The following is a 20,755-nucleotide window of genomic DNA, read 5'->3' as shown; positions in this document are numbered from 1 at the left end:
CAGTTAATAAGGAAGTGCAAATTAAAACCACATTGAGATGCTACAGAGCAGTTGAAATAGCTAAAATTCGAGACTGATAATACAAGGTCGGCGGGGATATACAGCCATTGGCACTCTCATACATTACTAGCAGGAATGTAAAATAGTACAACCACTTTAGAAAACAATTTGGCAGTATCTGAAAAAGTTAAACTTAAACCTACCATATGACCCAGAAATTCCACTTTCACATATTTACCCAAGAAAAACAAAAACTTATGTCCATACAAACCCTTATTCCAAACTGTCTCACTCCTTCCCAATCAAAGCCCTCATCTTCATGGAGCAGACCTAAAAATGCTGAAAACTGAACTTTCTCTGGAGCTCTCTTTCTCCTCTGCTTTTCTGCATTTTGACTGAAAGAAATGAGAGTTCCCATGTGCAGCTGGGAAGACCCTCTGGCTTTCACACTTCGCCTTACACTGGTGATTCCTCATCCTCAGACTGTCATTGTTTTTCTCCAAGGCGTTGATGGCCTCCAGGAATGGTCACCTGGTTCCAACATCCTTATAATGACTATCTCCAGCCCCCAGACTCCTAAGATGACCACCTGAGATGTCACACCTGCCATATGCTTTCTCCCACCAGCACCCAAACTCAGTCTACCACTGTTGAAAATCTCAACAATTGTTCCACAATTTGACACTGGGACTATCAGGGTACACTTAGACCAGTGACGTGGTCTTCATTGCCAGTAAGCCAGTGGATGATCAAAGGGAATCGAAGAGTTACATATGATTTAATACAATTCAACATATACATAGCTAATATTTATTGAGTGTACATGTCAGAGCTTATTCTAAACACCATATGTCTATGTGTGTGTACATACATAGACATATATACACACATATGCACATACATCAATATATACATATATATGTGTACTCATATACATTTATTTAACCCTTAGAGCAGCCCTCCGAGGAAGGCACCACACTTACACCATTACAGGTAAGGAGACGAATACGGAGAGGTGAAGTGAACTTGCCCAACATTTCTAGAGGTCAGGGGAAGAACACCTTTAGGTTCCGGTTCATTTATCCTTCCCATATGTCTTTTCGGAGACTGTGGTCTTTGAGTAACCCATAAATGTGATCACTTTTCCATGTGTGTAACAGAGATTCTTGTTATGGCCTCCTTCACTGTGCAGAAGATTGGGGCAGTGTTTCAGCTGCAGTGAGTAGGTCTCGAGGATCATAATCCCAGCATCATGATCACACTCAACCATGTTTGCCTCAAATAAAGCCCTGGGGTTACAGGGTGTGGGTGGGCACCAGGGAAGCCCCCTACAGTGGGACTCGGTGGAACTCTGTGCGTGGGTTGCAGCCGGTGAGGAGGACCATGAAAGAGCAGCACGAACAGGAAGGGAGTTGGCTGTTCCCACACTTTCCTAGGCCCTGTCCTCGCTCTTGGATGATTGCACTCACAGCCCAGTGTCACCTACCACCAGCACACTGACAACTTCGGGACACATGCGTCCAGCTCCACCTGCGCTCCCAAATGCAGACCCAGCACTGGCCCGCCTGGTAAATGCCTTCACCCGTATGCACAAAGGAGATATAACATCTCCAAAACCATCTCACTGTGTCTTTCTTACCTAAAGACACTTCTTTGTGTCCCCATTTCTGGTTGTTGGGGCCATTATCTACCCACCGACCCCAAGAAAAAACACAGGATCACCCTGTCATTCTCTGACATTGCCGCCTTCTACTGGCTGACAAGCCCAGTAACCTTCCCGCAGGAGCAGAGCACACAGGACAGTTGGCAGGAAGTCCTTTCGCCTGTCTTCAAGGCTAGCTCACCCCATCTCTGTCTATCAGGAATTTCCTCTATAAATTATAAGCCCTGGAAAAATACTGATTTCTCCAGTCTCCTGTGCCAGTGAGAGGCACTGTTAATGAATGACAAGGACTCCAGATCCATAAATTAAATAAAAATGTATAAACTTGCCAGTTAACAACTTGAGCAAAAATGGCATCTAGTGGATTACAGATTGGCATTAGCAGTTGTTTCCAACATGGTTGATGAGAGAAATCAACTGAGGAATCTATTTTAAAAATCCAGTCTCCTGGAACATGCCCCCGGGAAGGCAACCAGCTTACAGACAGGACTCCCAGGTAAATATGAACTTCAGATAAACTGCGAATTGTGGTTTATTCTAAATATGTTCCATGTAATATTTGAGACATACTTTTATTTAATAAAATATTTGTTGCTTACCTGAAATTTAGATCTAGCTAAGAATCCTATGTTTTTATTTGCCAAATCTGGCAACTCTGACAGGCCTACAGAATCAAATATCTTTCGAGCCCTTGGGACGGGCTTAATCTAAAATTTCACACAAGTCTGACTGGTCATCATTGGAGACTAGTGGGCCCTGATAAGAGGACAGCAGTTCTGTTCCAGCCCCTCTGCAGAGCTGCACAGCCTCCCTCAGAATCAGGGGACTCAGCCCCTCACACCCAATGGGACCAGGCGGTGTCATGGCTGGAGCTTCTCAGAGGGCCTAAATGCCAGGCAAGGCTGGCTCATGACGCACTCGTGGCTTTGGGAAGCACCATAATGTGTCAGAGTAAAAAATAAGCAAAACTGAAGTCCAGAGAACTCTGCTTATCTGCCACTTTCTCTACTTACCAACTGTACAAGCTTGGAAAGCCACTTAAGCTCTGTGATCCTCATGCATTTGTTTTTTTCATTAAAGAAATATTTATTGGGTGCCCTTTATGTGCAAGGTCCTCTGCCAGGCCCTGGGGATTTAACAATGAATAAGGCAGTCATGGTTCTGCGCTCACAGAAGACACACATGTGTAACAGACAAGTAACTAAAAATGTGAAGGTCGTGAATGAAACAAACAGGGTGCTGCTTGGAGTATGATGTGGGCGGGGGCATCTGGGCTGCATGGTCCCCCAGAAGCTGTCTCTGAAAAGGTAACAATTAAGCTGAGACCGGCAGGATGAAGAGAAGCCAGCCATCAGCGAGGCTGGATGTAGTAACCACGTCCTTTATTTTCTGTATTCTCATGTTTTTGATATATGGGGCCTTGCTGACCCAGAAGGGGCTGCCACTCCCAGTGTTAACCAGTTCCTAAAGATCAGAAACAGCTCAACCGTACACACCTTTCACGTGCAAAGCAGCCAATCCAGAGTCCATACCCCAACCCCTCCTTCATGGGGCTATCCTGCAACGTTGCTGAGCTCACTTTGTTTCTAGGAGGGTCTCGCAGGTTCCTTGGGATTTTCTATAGAGCTAATCATGTCATCTGCAAATGGAGACAGTTTTATTTCTTCTTTCAAATCTGCATGTCTTTTATATCCTTTTCTTGCATTATTGTACTGGCTAGAGCTTCCAGCACAATGCTGAATAAAAGTGGTGAGTACAGACATCCTTGCCTTTCCCCTGTCTTAGAAGGAAAGCACCATCAAACATAATGCTAACTGCAATTTTTTAAATAAATGCTCTTTATCAAATTGAGGATGTTCTCCCTCTATTCCTATTTTTTCTGAGACTTTTTAATCATAAGTGAATATTAGATTTTGGCAAATTCTTTTTTCCACGTCAACTTTAGTCTGTTACTCTGGTGAATTACACTGATGACTTTTTGAATATTAAATCATCATTGTACCCCTAGAAAAAAAATCTCACTTGAAATAGTGCATATTTCTATAAATTGCTGAATTCTATTCTCTAAGATTTTGTACTCTGTCTGGTTTTGGTATGAGACCAGTCTGGTTTTGGTATTACTTCACAAAGATGAACTAGTGTTCCCTTACATTTTCTGGAAAAGATTTTTGTATAGAATTGATGTCAATTCATCCTTAAACATTTGGTAGAAGTATCCATTGAAACTATCTGGGCTTGGAAATTTCCTTTTTAGGAGATATTTAATTACAAATTCAATTTTCTTTAAGTTACAACACTAATCAAAATAACTATTTCACATTGCCAGAGTTGCAGAACTTTGTGTTTTCTGATGAATTAGTTCATTTCATCTAAGTTGTCAAATTTGCATGTGTGGAGTTGTTCATAGTAACCCACATCATATTAATGTCTACAGGTCTGCAGTGATATATCAAGTTTCACTCCTGATATTTGTAATTTGTGTATTTATTCTTTTTTTCTTTGCCAGTCTTTCTAGAGGTTTATCAATTTTATTGATCTCTTCAAAGAATCATTTTTGTTTCATTGATTTTTTTTTCTATTGTTTTTCTGCTTTCAATCTCATTGATATCTGTTCTTTATTTTTCCTTCCTTCTGCTTACATTTTGAAGTTTTCAAACTTCTTGAGTTGGGGGTTTGGATTATTGATTTTCAATTTTCTCCTTTTCTAGTGCATGTGTTAAGAGATACAAATGTTGCTCTCAGCGCTGCCTTAGGTGTGCACCCACACATTTTGATATGTTGTGTTTTCATTTTCCCTCAGTTCAGTGTATTTTTTTAATTCCTTCAAGATTTCCTCTTTGTCCCGTGGGATTTTTACAAGTATGCTGTTGCCTTTCCATGTGTTCAGAAATTTTCTGATCATTTTGCTGTATTGATTTCAAGTTTGATTCCGTAGTGTTAGAGAATGAACTCTGTATGATTTCAATTCCTCTAAATTTGTTAAGGTTTGTTTTATGGTTCAGCATATGTTCTATGCTGCTATCTACTTTGTGGGCCTGAAAAGAATGTGTATTCTGCTGTTGTTACACAGAATATTCTATAAATGTTAACCATATACTGTTGGTTGAGGGAATTTTTGAGTTCTCTTATTTCCTTACTGATTTTATGTCTAGTTATTCTAGCAATTGTTGAGTGAGGGACACTGAAGTCTTCAACTATAATTGTAGGTTTGTCTATTTCTCCTTTCAGTTCCATCAGTTTTTTCTTCACACATTTTGCAACTCTTTTAGATGGCTGTCTTCTTGGTGTATTGACCCTTCATCATTAGTAATGTTCCTCTCTGCCTCTGGTAATTTTCTTTGCTCTGAAATCTACTTTACCACTTATTGATATAGCCATTCCTATTTTCTTTTTATTAATGTTTGTATAGATATAATTTTCCATTTTTTTGTTTTCAAACTGCCTGTGTCATTATGTTTGAAGTGAGTTTCCTACAGACAACATACAGTTGAGCCCTGCTATTTAATCCACTCTGTCAATCTCTGCTTTTTATTGCTGCATTAAGACTATTTATATTTAATATCATTAATGGTGTGTTAGGTCTTAAGGCTGCCACTTTATTTTTTTGCAGATCACAGAACTTTATTAAGATGGAATCACTGCAAATTACATAGAAGCTACTGGACTAAGCCAAAATCTATGAGGTTCATATGAACTTACAGTTATACAAATAAGAAACAAATGGCATATTCAAAACCATAAAGAAATATCCTGATGCCCAGGTGATGAAGGCTGGGGTGAATAAGTCCTCACATTTATTTCAAGTTGTTAAGGAGTTTGTGGGCAAAGCAATGGTCCCTTGCATGCAAGAAGTCAAAGAGCTCCTCTTGCAATCTTCTTCTGTATGTGATCAAGAGGCTACATGCTTGTCACAGAGCTCTAACTGCTCCCAGGCCTTTACACATTCCTCCAACTGCTCATATTGCTCTCTCACTGTTGTTAGGGGATTCACTCATTCCTCCTCTTCTTCTTCCTCCTCCTTAGGATCTCAGGACCTGCTCAGCATCTTTTGCTCATCCTCCAGTCCCATGTCTGGCTATGGTTCCAGAGTCAACATGAGCAGCAACAGCGACACCTAATCCACTTCAGGATCAAAAAGGATTTGAATATTTTGTTTTGTTTTTTATTTCTCTGTTTTGTTTTACTTGCTTTACTGCGAGTTACTTGAAAACTTTCAGAATTCTATTTTGCTTTATACTGTTTTTGAACATGTAGCTCTTTGAGTAGATTTTGTGTATATGGCTGCTGTAGTATTACACCGTATATACAAAATATCACAGTCTAATGCTGTCATTATTTCATCAGTTCAAGTGACATATAAGCACCTATCTTTTTATAAGTCAATATACCCCTCTCCGTTTACAATTGTCTTGATTTGTTTGTGGTCACCCTACATAGGATGAATCTCTTTCAAAATTTGATTTAGATGTCAAGACTAATGATACTATATTCACTCCAAGAGAAAATGGAATGGTTCATGACTCATATAATGAGGCTTTCTGAAAAGAGTACTGTGGCTCACAAGCAGTGCCAAAAAATGGCTTGAGAGAGCAGACAAAAGCTTGGGGTATTTATGGCGGTTAGGGAGTAGTAGGGCCAGAGCATAGGTTCCTGCATGTGGTTCAAACCTCCCCTGGTTGAAGGAGGGAGAACCCAGGCTTTCTTATCAGTTTGCCCAGACGTGAAGCAGAAACAGAAGGAGGAAGGATGAGGCTTCAAAGCTGTCAACCATCAAACGTCAAAAAAACTGGATCAAGCTTTGTTACATCATTATTTTATCTACATACATGTAAAGTTTTTCTCTCCATCTTTTATGTTAAATAGATATTTTCTAATGTACCATTTTAATTCCCTTGTTTCCTTAAGATTGTTTTTGAGTTATTTTTCTTAGTGGTTGCTTTGGGGATTATACTTCATTCTAACTTAAAACAATCTAGTTCAAGTTAATAGCAACTTAATTTTAATGGTATATAAAAACTTTTGCTTCCATACAGCTCTATTCTTTTCATTTCTTTCTTTGTGCAATTATCATCATAGAAATTACATCTTTTTGTACATCCATTAACACAGTTTTATAATTATTACTTTATGGCATTGACTTTTAAATCAGAAATGAGAAAAAAAGAAAAAACATTATGCTATATTTTATATTTATCTATGAGGTGCTTGTATTTCTTCATGTGGATTTGACCTACTGACTAGTGTCCTTTCATTTTAACCTGAAGGATTCCCTTTAGCATTGTGTGGGGGGCAGGTCTACTAATGACAAACTTCATCACTTAAATTTGCCTGAGAATGTCTTAATTTCACCTCCATTTTTGAAGAATGATTTTGCTGTATATAAAATTTTTGGTTGACATACTTTTTTCCCCCAAATCAGAGTTTGATTTAGTACTGTTGTGAACACACAGAATCTCAAAAAAGTCAAACAGAATAGATTTCTTGGAATCTAATTTTTTTAATTGCCTGACAACCTACCCTCTAAGAAAACTTATTTAAGTGAGGCAAATTATTTCAGGAAGGTGAGTATAAGAGGCAGTAGGAGGAAGTTCAGGAAAATTACCACCACATATTGCAGAAATGTACTGGAAGGCAAGTATAGCCCAAAGGAAAATCTCCACTGAAAAAAAAAATGTTGAATGCTGACCATAGAACTAGCACCCTGCTCCCAGGTCAATAATTTGAACCAAAAAAAAAAAAAATTTAAAAGACCTTGCTCAATCCTGAGGTTAGTGAAGGAATATAGGAGAGCTGTGTGTTAATGTGACACATGAAATCAAACAGCACTACTATTCAAGGGGCATAATGTCTTGATCTTGGGATCAAATACTCTAGGCCTTGAGCTGGAGAGTCTCCATTACAGTAGAAAAACGGGAAGTGCTTTATGCACATGGATTCAGAACATACCAGCAACCTACATGTGCAGCATTGTCTAAGCCATAATGATCTTCCTCATCTCCCACTGAAGGTAGATGTAAGAATCACTGGCCAAATCATTAAAAAGTCAGGAAACAACAGGTGCTGGAGAGGATGTGGAGAAATAGGAACATTTTTACGCTGTTGGTGGGATTGTAAACTAGTTCAACCATTATGGAAAACAGTATGGCGATTCCTCAAGGATCTAGAACTAGAAGTACCATATGACCCAGCCATCCCATTACTGGGTATATACCCAAAGGATTATAAATCATGCTGCTATAAAGATACATGCACACGTATGTTTATTGTGGCACTATTCACAATAGCAAAGACTTGGAATCAACCCAAATGTCCATCAGTGACAGACTGGATTAAGAAAATGTGGCACATATACACCATGGAATACTATGCAGCCATAAAAAAGGATGAGTTTATGTCCTTTGTAGGGACATGGATGCAGCTGGAAACCATCATTCTCAGCAAACTATCGCAAGAACAGAAAACCAAACACCGCATGTTCTCACTTATAGGTGGGAATTGAACAATGAGATCACTTGGACTCTGGAAGGGGAACATCACACACTGGGGCCTATCATGGAGAGGGGGAAGTGGGGAGGGATTGCATTGGGAGTTATACCTGATGTAAATGACGAGTTGATGGGTGCTGATGAGTTGATGGGTGCAGCACACCAACATGGCACAAGTATACATATGTAACAAATCTGCACGTTATGCACATGTACCCTAGAACTTAAAGTATAATAATAATAATAATAATAAAAGAATCTCTGGCCTAGCACGGTGGCTCACGCCTATAATCCCAGCACTTTGGGAGGTCAAGGTGAGCAGATCACGAGGTCAGGAGACCAAGACAGTCCTGGCCAGCATGGTGAAATCCCGTCTCTACTAAAAATGAAAAAATTACCTGGGTGTGGTAGCGCATGCCTGTAATCCCAGCTACTGAGGAGGATGAGGCAGAAAAATCGCTTGAACCAGGGAGCTGGAGGTTGCAGCGAGCGGAGATTGCACCACTGCACTCCAGCTTGGCGACAGAGCAAGACTTTATTTCCAAAAAAGAAAAAAGAAGAAATCTTCCATTCTGTAAGAAGAAATCTCTTACAGAACTTTGATAGAAAGTTGGGTCTCCCCTGTCCCCTGCCATCGTCTCCTCCTCCTCCTCCTTCTCCTCCTCCTCCTTCTCCTCCTCCTCCTTCTCCTCCTCCTCCTCCTCTTCTTCTTCTTCTTCTTCTTCTTCTTCTTCTTCTTCTTCTTCTTCTTCTTCTTCTTCTTCTCCTTCTTTCCCTTCTTCTCCTTCTCCTACTTCTTCTTCCTCTTCTTCCTCATAGGGAAACCAAACATTTATACTTGTTACACCCCCTGAAGCTGAAAGCAATAAAGAATGAACACATACAGCAAGTTGCTAGGTGCATGTCTGTTTAGGAATTGCCTTAACATTGGATTTTTATTGACAGAACCAGGGAGGAGGTTGCCTCAGACCTTCCTGAAGCTCCATTGTCCCCTGGCTGAGCAGACCACAGCTAATTTTAAGTGGCAAACGAAATGCAAACAAATTCCTCCAGGATGAGAAGTGTGATTTCTGGCTAAAACCGTGCTCTCACATGGAGTATATGAGAACATTCAACCACCACTAGAATAGAACCTGAGGGTGGGCACATGGTGCCAACTGCTGGAAATCTTTCAGTTAGATAAGAATGGAAGAGGCTGGGCGCGGTGGCTCACGCCTGTAATCCCAGCACTTTGGGAGGCCGAGGCAGGTGGATCACGAGGTCAGGAGATTGAGACCATCCTGGCTAACAAGGTGAAACCCCATCTCTACTAAAAATACAAAAAAAAAAAAAAATAGCCGGGAGTGGTGGCAGGCGCCTATAGTCCCAGCTACTCCGGAGGCTGAGGCAGGAGAACGGCATGAACCCGGGAAGCGGAGCTTGCAGTGAGCCGAGATGGCGCCACTGCACTCCAGCCTGGGGGACAGAGCGAGACTCCGTCTCAAAAAAAAAAAAAAATGGAAGAATGCCTGAGTTTTTAGATAATTTTAGACATTGGGATATCGTTAACAGGTTGTGTTCAGGGCCTAATCTTGATAGTCTAAATAAAAACAAAAATAACTGCCTAAAGAGACTATCTACATCCTAAACGACAAAACATATTAGCTGGGTGAAAGGATGATTTAACTCATGAAACTCAGGAACACAAGAACAACAACAATAATCGTTTCCTTGAACACGGTCACTGGAAGAGCGAAGCATTTTTCTACATAAAACATTACAATTTTCCCACTACTCCAAAGGAACCCAATAAATAATTGCACAGTGAAAGGGCCTGGATCAAAACTGGAAGTGACACCGGCCCCGACGAACACAAGTCACAGGTCCCTAGGGTTGAGTCGTCCAAGAACACCCCACCCCCACCAGCCTGCGGTTTCATCTTTCCCCAATGGGAATGACCAGAGGGTCAAAGCTGCTTTACAGAATACTATTCCATCTGGTAAGCCCGGTGCTGAGCTAAGCCAAGGATGACAACAGGAAAAGTGGTCAAAGCCAAGGTTTCCTCACGCTGCCTTTGTCTTCTTCCCACGGCCTGGCCTGAGCCCTGCAGCCGGGCCCCAAGAGGCGAGTTCTTCGCGGGACCTCCCCACCCAAGCTGGGGCAAGTCCGCTGCCCATCCAGCGGTGAAGAGCTCTGGGGCTGACTCCATGGCAGTACTTTGCTAAGGGTCCCAGTAGGTGTTCTCATGCTGCAAGCTCTGGAATGAGGCCCTGCATTCAGCCAGGCACCACCCCAAGGGATCTTAGAGAGCGAAGGCCATGAGGAGTCTCTGGCACGCCACTCCTGCGCGGTTAGAAGCGCTCTGCCAGAAGCTACGTCTGGGCTGCAGGTAGAGGGAGACGCAGTCCAGGAGACTCTGCAGCAGCCGTCGGGCCAGCAGCCTTTGCGTCAGTATTGCTTTATGATAGGGACGTTGACTTTACCGCCGCCATGCGCCTGCAAATCCTTCCTCTCCCAAACGCAGCTTAGTTCACCCCTGAGGAGATGCTTCCTTTGTCTGGAGTTGCGGCATTGGCTGCTCAGGCGACTGCTATTGCCCAGGTTAAATTGCACTTTCCAAGGGATGGGTTGATTGTGGTCTTGAATCTGGAGGAGATTCCTATCTCTCACTGCCCTCCCCTCCTCTTCTGCAGAAGCCGGAGCACACGGTGTCCGCCAGGTTCACCATCTAGCGCGCACGCGGGGCGCAGAACGCGGCAGGTGCAGACCCCGGTGCATGGCCCTTCCGCGCCCCGCATCCCCACCCTCCAGGCGGGCGCCGCCCGCGTGGGCAGTTGATGTACTTTTCCTTCAGCATTTTGAATACGTCATCCCACTGCTTTCTGTTCCCCATTTCAGATTTTTTAAAAATTAACCGTTAATCTCATTGAGGATCACAGGTAGTGATAAATCACTTCTCTCTTGCTGTTTTCAAGGTTCTCTCTTTGTCTTTGTTTTTGTCAGTTTGTTTATGAGGTGCGGAGGTGTGGATCTCTGAGTTTATTGCACCTGGAAATCATTGAGCTTCTTGCATGTAGAGATGAAAGTTTTTCATCAAATGTGTGGGGTTTAGCCCTTATTTCTTCATATATTTTTACTATCCCTTTCCCTCATCTCCTTCCAGGACTCTCATTATACGTATTGCGTATGCTTGATGATTCTTTTACCAGCCCAAATCTCCCATTCAGCCTCTCTAGTGAACATTTTTCAATTCAGTTATTATTTTTAGCTCTAGAATTTCTAGAATTTCTACTGATTCTTTTGTATAATTCTATCTCTTGTTGATATTCTCTATTTGATGAAACATTATTCTCATACTTTCCTTTAGTTCTTTAGATATGGTTTCCTTAGTTCTTTATATTTAAAATAGCTTCAGTATTATTTACTAAGGACATTGTACAGACTTCCTCAAGGACAGTTTCTCTTGACTGCTTTGTACCCCTATTTATGGACCATATTTTCTTGTTTCTTTGAATGTTGAAACTGGACATCTCAAATGATGTAATGTGGTTGCTTTGAAATTCAGGTTCTCTCCACTCCCTGGGATTTCTTTTTGTTGTCATTTATTGTTGTTCTTGCTGCTGCTGTTTGTTTGTTTTAGTGACTTTCCTGAATTAATACTGTAGACTCTGTCTTTTTGTCGTAAATGACCAGAGAAGTCTCTGCTCAGTTAGCTCAGTTGGCAGCTCAAAATTGTGCATACATTTTCTTAACTGTCTGAAACCATTAAGTTTCCCAGTCGTTGCCAAGGGATTCTGAGTACATTTTGGGAAATGCCTTCTACACTCAGCCAAGTAGTTGACAGCTCTGCCTTAGGCTCTCCTTTTTGCTCTTCAGAACCTCCATATCAGCCAGAAGTGAGAGCTTAGAGTTTCTCAGCTCCTTCCTGAACACATGCACAGCCCTGGGCATTTGCACTACCCTGTGCATGCAAATGGCCTTCCAGGTTCCCAGGATGTGTCAGAGTTTTTCTAAGCCTCCTTTGGACATCTGTCTCCAGCTTTTCCCTTTGGGTTTTTATGGTCAGCTTGTCATTTGCCCCAACTATTATCATCACCTCAGGCAGCAGTGATGCTAAACCATCACCACTGATTGTTTTTGACAAATGTCACTGAGGAAAAGGTTATTTGCACTGGGCAAGCTCTGAGTCAGACCAAATAAAGAAAACTCTTATGAGTGGGGAATGACTAGCAGGTCAAACAATGGCAGTTCTCTGGGAATGGGTCTTTGGAGAAGCTGCAGCCCCATTCTGGCCTCTCCACTGGCTGCTGGGCTGCTGTCTTTTACCTCTGCTGTGGGTTGTTGGCTTCCAAGGCTACTGCCAAGCTGTACAGGGAAGACAGAAATAGGGCTCGTTAAAATGCTACAAAGCTTGCTGTTCTTACCTCAACTCAGTGTTTTTCTTGAGTAAATGCTTTCCAGATTGTGACAGGCTTTGTCAGTTTCCAGAATTCTGAAAAAGTTAGTTTTCACAATTCTTAGCAGTGTTATTATTAATTTTATAAAGAGAAGGAGAGGGGTTTGAGATCCTTGCTCCACCATCCCCACTGACATCCTCTTCACATGCCATTAGAACTATATTAGAGTTATAATTTTTGTTTTAGTTGTCAAACAAACTAGAAAACATAAGAGAAGAAAAGACTATTGGGCTTAACCATATTTTTGTTCTTCATGTTCTTGCTTCCTTCCTGATGTTCTCAGATTTTTCTTATCATTTCCTGTTTAGAGAACTTCCTATAACCACTCTTTTAAGGTAGGTCTGCTGGCAACAGATTCTCTTAGCTTTCCTTCATCGTTAATGTTTCAATTTTCCCTTCACTCTTGAAGGATATTTTCACTGAATATAAGATTCTGGGTTGACAGTTCTCTTTTTCAGCACTTGTTATGCCACTTCTTTCTGGTGTTGGAGGTTTGATCTTGATTAATCTATTGTCATTTGAATTGTTTTTCCCTGTGAGTAAGGAGGTGTTTTTCCTCTCTTGTTGCTTTCAAGACTTTTCTGTCTTTAGTTTTCAGAAGTTTGACTAGGGTGTGCCTTGGTGTGGATCTCTTTGGATTTATCCTGTTTGGGGTTCACTCAACTTCTGGAGCTTTGTAGGTTTCTGGACTTCACCAAATTTTGGAAGTTTTCAACCATTATTTCTTGGAGTACTTTTTCAGTATCTTCTTCCTCCTCTCCAGGTGGTAATTATTCCATTTTTAATATTCTACCACATTATGTTGTATCAGTCTATGAATATGCTGCTTGATAAGTATAGTTAATTATTTAGAATTTTTATCTATAGTTGTAAGTGAAAATGGTCTTGTTATAGGTTTGGAATTATGGTTGCAGTAGCCTTACAAACAAATTGTGGAACTTTGTAACTTTTTCTATGATCTAAAACAGCTTAAAACAGAAATGGCATACTATAATTAGCTCTTCTCAAAATCTATTTGAATTTTTTTGTTTTTGAGACACAGTCTTGCTCAGTCGCCCAGGCTGGAGTGCAGTGGAGCGATTTCGGCTCACTGCAAGCTCTGCCTCCTGGGTTCATGCCATTCTCCTGCCTTAGCCTCCCAAGTAGCTGGGACTACAGGCGCCTGCCACCATGCCTGGCTAATTTTTTTTGTATTTTTAGTAGAAACGGAGTTTCATCATGTTAGCCAGGATGGTCTCAATCACCTGACCTCATGATCCACCTGCCTCGGCCTCCCAAAGTGCTAGGATTACAGGCATGAGCCACCACGCCCAGCCGAATTTTTTAAATTAAAGCTATCTAAGTACTTTTCTCACCTCTTTTGTCACTTTTTATCTGGTTAGTATTCTCCTCCTTCTTAGGTTAATTTTGATGGTTATCTTAGTGCGTTCAGACTGCTTTGTCAAAATCTCATTAAGTGGGTAGCTTATAAACAACAGGAATTTGTTTCTCACAACTCTGGAGGCTGGGAAGTCCAAGAGCAAGAAATCAGCAGATTTGGTGTCTGGTGAAAGCCCGCCTTCTGGTTCACAGACAGCACTGTTTTGCTGTGTCCTCGCATGATGAAAGGGGTAAGGAGTCTCTCTTGGGCCTCTTCTATAAGGGCACTAACCGCATTCATGAGAGCTCCACTCCCATGACCTAGTCACCCGCTAAAGGGCTCACCTCCAAATACCATCACCTTGGGGTTAGGACTTCAATGTATGAATTTGGGAGGGGACACAAACATTCAGACCATAGCTGTGGTTTACATTTTTCCTAGAAAATCATCTATTTCTGATATATTTTCTATTCATATTTGATGTCATTGAGTTACATATTATACTACTTATAATTTTTAATATCTCTGTTATATCTGTAGTTAGTTTTGCTTTCTCTCCTTTTCCTTAATCAAGTTTGTTGGGTATTTGTAAATTTAATTGGTCTTTTGAAAGAATCAGCTTTTATATATTTAATTTGACTTCTGTAAAAACTGGTTTTGGTTTTATTTATCACTGCTATTATTTTAATATCATTCATTCTAACTTTCATCTTTGTCAATTGCCTCCTTCTACATTGTTCATTTCTTTGGTTCTTCTCTTGGGTTTATGACATATAAAACCAACTTCTTTTAGCTCCTCAGAGTCTGCGTCCATGTGTTATTCAGTTTTGTGTGCTTCAAACCACCCAGAACATTGCTTAGCAAAGCAGGTGCAGCAAGAATGAGTGGATTAAATTACTGACATTGGATCTCATGGTAATGAAAGTCTCCTCATCTATAGCCACATGGCTGGGGTACCAAAAAACCTTATGAGATGTGTATATTTGCCTTCAGAGAGGTTAATTTCCCAGGAGTTGGGGTTGGAGGAGAAAAAGCCTGAAAGTCAAAGAATGCAAGGTCACATTAAAGTGTCATCAGAGGAGTAGAGGCTGCAAATCATTTCAGTTCTGCTGAATCCAACCCAGTTCCTTCTTAGCTTCTCACTTTGCATTCTAGTAACAAATGTGAGAACATCCAAGAAGAAGGCTATTTTATTCAAAATCCTGGTGCTACAAACAAGAATATTGCACACACTTGTCTAATGGATAGAGCTTGTGACTTAAGCCCTCTCAACTCACGCATTGTAAAGGATGCTAGAGACACCACAGGTACATTTTGGAGTCTGAAATTAATCAAAAGACCAACAAAAACATCTCAGCCTTTTGGGAGCACCTTGCAAAATATACAAGTTTAAATGTTCTGCTAACTCCCTCTAAACTCCTAAAAGCTCGACAGTGATTTTGTTCTCCCAATTTCCTGAAACCATTGTACCCACTGGATTGGACAACCTCAGCTGGTGGCCATGTGTGCTATAAGAATCATCCATTTTAGACATTAGAGTTGGAGAATATTTCCCTGGTTCAAGCAAAAAAGCTCTTCTATCTTTCTGTCATAATAGTCATTTCCATAGTAAACTCCATAGGCCTCTTTGTAAATTTGGAGGCTGAGCAGAGCAGAGAGACATTTTCCCTCTTTTGAGAGAAGACATGTGAGTACCTTAGAGGCACAAGCAGCTCTCAAGACTCACTGTCATGCTGCTTGGTTTCCAATTCTTTGCTTTCAACAAAATTGAAGGAAAACCTAGTGAATGTGTCAGCTGACAATTCACTGAAAATAATATTTGATGATAGATTACTATTTGATTTTTGGCAAATAGCTAGGAAACAGTTCAAAGTACTGATAAAATAAAACTCCATTCTCATCTACTTATATAAGAGAGTAAGGGTTCTCAGGCTTAGATTTATAGAAACTGAAAATAAGTAATATTCATCTCTGTATGCATGAATTAATTTATTAAAATGTCCCATATATCTCCTTTAACACTAAAAAATAAATTTACCACAAAATTTTTACTTTTATGTACTTTCTCCAAATTTATAATATATTCATGGTATTTTCATCAATTGCATACTAATAATATTATAGTAATTCAACTAACAATAAATATTCTTAACACTTCTAAGAGCCTTGTAATCTCATGAACTACTTTGAAAAATCTATTTTTATTTTTATACATATTTTTGCCATATACATATTTTGCCACAGGGAAGATTAATAAATATATCAATAAAAGACTTTCAGCCATTAAAAAATATATTAAGATAAAATTCAAAGAGGGAGGTGGGAAATGGAAATACAATGTAAGGAGAAAAAGGAACAGTGTTAAGTTTCCAGCTATTAAAGATTTGAATTCTATTTATTTATTTATTTATTTATTTATTTATTTATTTTAGAGACAGAGTCTCCCTCTGTCACCCAGGTTGGAGTGCAATGGCATGATCTTAGCTCACGGCAGCCTCTGCCTCCCAAGTTCAAGCTATTCTCCTGCCTCAGCCTCCCAAGTAGTTGAAACTACAGGCACACACCACCACGGCAGGCTAATTTTCGTGTTTTTAGTAGAGATGGGGTTTCACCATGTTAGACAGGCTGGTCTCGAACTCCTGACCTTATCAAGTGATCCACCCACCTCAGCCTCCCAATGTGCTGGGATTACAGGTTTGAGCCACCGCACCTGGCCTCAAATGTATTTTTAAATAGGTGATGATGAGTATCAAATTGCAAGAGACTTCATTTCTATTACATATATGTTTTAAAGAGTGTTATGTTTACTTTAAATGACTAATACATATGCAAATTACATCCCTTGCAATTATAAAATACAAGATAACATAATTAGTGTCATCTTTAAATGTGCATCATTTTCAAAATTCCTGGGGAATATGCAACTGTTTAGTCTGAAGGCCATGGCTTGAGAGGTGCCTCAGGCCTCTGCTTTCCACCTCCCCAGCTGCCTCTCTGGATCACAACTTTGGCCCCTTTCACCTGGACTACAGCACAACCCCTCAGGACATCTCCTTGACTGGAAAGACCTGAGTGTGCTGCCTGGGAATCTCCTACAAACAAATCTGGTCACCTGGCCCCTTCTTCAAAATCCTGTTGATGTCATCCCACCTGTGGATTATTGCTGACAAGACTCTGAGCTAAGTCAACTTTAAATCAAGCCATTAACTTAAGCCATAGCCATTAGTTTAAGATGAAGCCATCAGAGGGTATTGACTTGGATTTCACTCTATCTTGCTCAATGAAGAGCTCCACATTTAGATGGCGTAGAACATAGGAAGCAAACCAGCCGCCCTTGGGCCACATCAGGCCTGCAGGTGTGTTTGGCTTAAAATCAACCTGCTTTTCAGTACCTGGCAGGAACACACTGGGCCAGGGCTCCCACACAGCCATTCAACTCAGGTGCAGTCATCACTGTCCTTGTGGAAGGGCCGCCTTGCCTGCTTCCCTAAGTGTGTGTTATTGCCAGGCACCTGCAGGCAATTGTACTTGAGACCTGAAACAGAGTTTTTTCTGCGGTGTGTATTAACTACATGATAGTATCATCGTGTCATAGACAACTTAAAGCATCTAATGCTAAGGGCACAATAAAATAATATTGATGAGAAAATTTAAAACAAAAACACTCACATCCCATTTCTCCAAAGGATTCCTTCTGGATCATTCATCATCTCTGGTTCCTGGTTGCTCTCCCCTCCTCCTCCCCTGGCTCAGACTCCCTGTGCCATCTCTAAGACCTGGCTGCTTTGTTTGCACAGGACCCCAGGAAGTATGGACAAAGACAAAATCTCTGGAGGGCTGAAGCATTTGTGCCATGAACAGGTCATCCTCAGAAGGACCTGAACTCCAGAAAACAGAAGAGCACTTTGGGGGATCTTGCACCTGGACTACTGCACAGGAAGGGCTGGGGCAGGGCCCCTCTGCAGAGAGCAGGGCAGACAAGGCTTCTTGGGCACTGAGGGATCCGACTTGTGCCCGGCTCCAGGTGGTCTAGGGTCTGGGAGCTCGGTCATGGAATACGGGTGCCAGACAGGGCCTACTGGAAGCTGATGACCCAGAGGCCCCCTTGACTGTTACAGGTCAGCTCTGGGTGGGGTTATTTCTAGGATCAGTTACACCATGCCCAAAATAATGAAACCAATACACTTCTGGTCAAGCTCTCATGTGCTTTGGGAATCTCAGCCAGCAGCCCACTCCTGCTGCCCACCTCACTTGATTGAAATTACAAAGACAAAGGATGACCTTCCCCCATCCATGTTCATAGCAGCACTGTCCACAGTAGCCAAAATATGGAGGCACCCAAGCATCATCACAGATGCTTATCACAGAGAAGCAAAACGTGCTGTATCCCTACAATGGAGTATGATTCAGCCTCAAAAAGGAAGAAAGTTCCAACACATGCTACAACATGGATGAACCTTGAGACCATGATGCTTAGTGAAATATGCCTGTCAGAGAAGGACAGAGATGGGGCCAGGCATGGTGGCTGATGCCTGTAATCCCAGCACTTTGGGAGGCCGAGGCAGGCAGATCACCTGAGGTCAGCAGTTCGAGACCAGCCTGGGCAACATGGCAAAACCACATCTCTACTGAAAACACAAAAATTAGCTGGGTATGGTGGCGCACGCCTGTAATCCCAGCTACTCAGGAAGCTGAGGCAGGAGAATCGCTTGAACTGGGGAGGTGGAGGTTGCGGTGAGCCAAGATCACACCACTGCACCCCAGCCTGGGTGAAACAGTGAGACTCTGTCTCAAAAAAAGAAAAAAGAAGAAGAAGGACAGAGATGGCATGATTCCACTTACAAGGTCCCAAAAATACTCAGAGCGATAGAGACAGAAAGTAGAATAGTGCTGTTTCAGTTTTGCAAGTCAAAAAGGGTGCTGTGGATGGATGGCGATCATGTTTGCACGGCATTATGAATGTATTTAATACCACTGAACTGCACACTTAAAAATGGTTAGGATTGTAAATTTTATGTGATTATATTTTACCATAATTAAAAAATTGGGAAAAACAAAGATTATCAAATTGAGGGAAACAAAGTTTAACTTAATTTAGTAGCAAAGAAAACTAAGTCTAACAAGAAAAATTAAAACTGAGAAGAGTGTGTGTTTGTGTGTGATTCAGAGGACAGAAATGGACCCAAAGAGTAGAATTTAGAGGAACTCTGAGATCAGCTCAACACAAAGAGTGTTCTGACGTTCATTCGTCTAGCAGATCCGTACCAAGGACCTCTGTGTGCCAGGCACTGGAGAGGCATTGGGAGCGGAACAGAAGGTCCTGCCCGGGGGCGGCCGACTGGACTGCCCCATGAAGGGCCACTCCCCATCCCTGCAGGAAGAACCTGGACACCTGTCTCAGGAGAGTGTCATGCAGTGAGTTTCAGATTTACAGGCAGATGAGCTGGGTCCAATCTGAGGCTCCTGTGAGCCCAAGGGCTAGTGGATGACAGTGGTTGTGCTTCTTAGGTGCTCACGGCTCCACTCTCAAAAGAGGGAAAACATCTTTCACCCCACCCTTTGCTCAGCTACTTGAATTTACATAGAGACCTATAGTGTTTATGACAGAAATGATCGTCAGAAAGACAGTAACAAGCCATATTGCATCGGGTTCCCCATCCCTGCACCAAGAAGGGCACACCAGCTCTGGACACTCCTGCCAGAAGTGTGTGACCTCATCATGAGAAAACTACAGACCCACCCAGACTGTGACATTCTGCCTAGTAACTGGCAGCATCCTTCCAAGTCTTGAGGGCATGAAAGGAAAGGGGCAAAATGAGGACTGTTGCAGACTGGATAAGACTGAGGAGACGTGAGGGCTGCGTGCAAGGTGGGATCCTGGAAGAGAAACAGGATCGCAGCATGAAAAGCGCTGGAATCATATAAAGGCTGCCATTCACCCAATGATACTGCACTGTTCATCTCTTGGTTTTCATCATCATGCTAGGGTGTCTCTAAAATGTGCATACTGTATTGGTTAAAACTCTCTGCACTTTATTTGCAACTTTCCTGTAACTCTAAAATTATTTCTAAATAAAGAGCTTTTTAAATACTCCCACCCCTGGCCTGGCTTGCACCTGTAATCCCAGCTCTTCGGGAGGCCGAGGCAGGAGGATTGCTTGAGCCCAGGAGTTTGTGGCCAGCCTGGACAACCTGGCAAAACCCCGTCTCTACAAAAAATACAAAAATTATCTGGGTATGGTGGTGCACATCTGTAGTCCCAGCTACTCAGGAGGCTGAGGTAGGAAGATTGCTGGAGCCTAGGATGCAGAGGTTACAGTGAACGGAAACTGTGCCACTGCACTCCAGTCTGAGCAACAGAGCAAGGCACTGTCTCAAAATAAAAAAAAAAAAAGAAAAATTAAAATCCCCGCCCTAAGCCCAGCCCCAGGGGTACCAACCATCAGGCCAAATGTCTGCACTGAGCTCCACAGGGATCTTCTGCAGGGCGCAAAATGGCCTCCACACAACCCTTGTCACTTGGAAGGTGTGCACATGGCTGTGTATCAGCTGATGCCCCATGGGTCTCTCTGCTCCTCTGTCTGCTCCCCACTTCAGCTGAAACTCCACCCCATGCCTCCCCCTTCAGCGATGCCTGCACACATCCCCCCAGCAACCCTCTGCATGGGCATGGGTGGGAACTGTGTATCTTGTGTCCTAGGCTCCTGAGGAAACTAAGGAAATGTGAATCCACTTAGATTTTTAAAGGGCTGGGAGGAGAGAGGCATCAGTATTGCCAGAGTGACCTTTCCCTGAGGCCAACCTGACCGAG

The 20,755-nt window shown here is 42.0% G+C and overlaps 1 pseudogene; it reads right to left on the bottom strand.

Moving 5' to 3' along the window:
- Positions 1-4,348: 4,348 nt before the first annotated feature.
- On the bottom strand, positions 4,349-7,788 carry LOC110744101 (annotated as a pseudogene).
- Positions 7,789-20,755: the final 12,967 nt, after the last annotated feature.

The sequence above is a fragment of the Papio anubis genome, chromosome 11 (assembly GCF_008728515.1).
Source record: "Papio anubis isolate 15944 chromosome 11, Panubis1.0, whole genome shotgun sequence".
NCBI lineage: Eukaryota > Metazoa > Chordata > Mammalia > Primates > Cercopithecidae > Papio > Papio anubis.
This window is presented reverse-complemented; position numbering and strand designations above follow the sequence as displayed.